This window comes from Anneissia japonica, unplaced genomic scaffold (genome assembly GCF_011630105.1).
Source record: "Anneissia japonica isolate Jap-2015-1 unplaced genomic scaffold, ASM1163010v1 scaffold284923_len121384_cov96, whole genome shotgun sequence".
Lineage (NCBI taxonomy): Eukaryota > Metazoa > Echinodermata > Crinoidea > Comatulida > Comatulidae > Anneissia > Anneissia japonica.
The window spans coordinates 86,641-88,207 of record NW_022753249.1 but is presented as its reverse complement, the minus strand read 5'-3'; positions in this window follow the sequence as shown (position 1 = coordinate 88,207).

Genomic DNA, 1,567 nt, shown 5'->3' with positions numbered 1-1,567 from the left:
TCAAATCTCCGAGACTTCCTGACTGCTTCCGGCACCGGCCCGGCGAAGCCGATAGCAACATCAGAAATATTGTAGTCGTAATAAACATCGTTGCGGTCTTCGTCGTCCATCGATCAAACGCTAATCTTCACAGTGTATAAGTGTGTTTTTGATGACACCGAGTTAACCGACCATGGACTTTTTCGCCCAAGATAAGTTGCGTTTGGCGCTGACGATAGGTCTTGCGGTCGCCGTCTTGATCGTGAGCTTGTTCCTGCTCAGCTGCTGCCTTAAAAGGCACATGGACAATTCAGGAAGCTACCGACCGGCCGTGAAGGAGGGTCGAAGCTCGTACTACGCCAACAGACTGTCCGAAATTCACGCTCGGACTACGCTTGTTTGAAAGTCGATTAAAAAAAAAATACGAAAAAAATATAAAAATTGTCACCTTGCCTCGATCTTTCTATGTTCGCCTGTCACTCTCTCATTCAACGTCAAGTTCGCAAACTTTCACACACTAAAAAAAAATCCAACAAAGTTTTTAGGTATTTTTTTCCCTATCATTTATTTTTTTTTGGTCTAAATCTGAAATACATGGGATCGACATCATTCCACTACAACCTTCATTTTTTCAAGGTTCTTGAGCTCGTCCGCGTCGAACTCGCAATTTCTCAGCACGATCTCCGAAACGACTCCTTCGAAGGTCGTCGCTAGCCTGATCGGAGACACGTGCATCTCCTCCAGACAGAGAATCGGAGGCGAGTTATCGTCGCATACGCGCTCTCCGCCGTCTTCGTCTTCGACGACGGTGGAGAACCTCAACTTGTGACATCTGACCAACTGAACGTGCAGGAGGACGTTCCTCTTTCGAATCAGGGTCACCACGAAAGAGTTGACGATCGGCACGTCCACCAGAGTCAACCGTTGCAGGAAAGGCAAACCGAGAAGGAGGTTCGCGAACGTCTTACCGAGATGGTACCCCTCGTCCTCGAATCCGTTCATTGCCACGGATATCTCGTACGGATCGTGATGAACCAGCTCGACCTGCACGAGTTTGAGGATCGTCACGAAATCCAATACCGCGGGCTCCACTGTCATTGATTTTAAAACCTTGCGAACGCAATCTCTCCGTCTGGAGGCGCGAACGGCGTCGTTGTGGCAAGCGCGACATCGGTCGACACTCCGTTCGACCCGAGCGCGACTGGACATCTCGCCGCAGACGACGCACGAAAATAACACGCATCGACTGCACGGCGTGCTCTTCTTGCAATCTCCGCAAATCTCACGTCTGCATTCCGTTCCGTGCATGACTTCGTCCCAAAAATTGGAAATGTTGGATAACTGCAACCTGATCGCCGGTTCGTCCTTCGTCGCTTCTCTCGCTGCGTTGCACAGTTCGACAGGAACCTCCATCATCGTCATCCTTGATTTCTCTTAATTTTAAGCGCAGCGAGCGGTATAGCGCGTTATGCAAGTTTGGAAGATGCTAATAATATTCACACAACAAACGTATAATTTCATTTTTTTAGTTAATTTTTATTTTTCGATTTAACAGAAAGTTAAAGATATCAAAACTATAATAATTTAA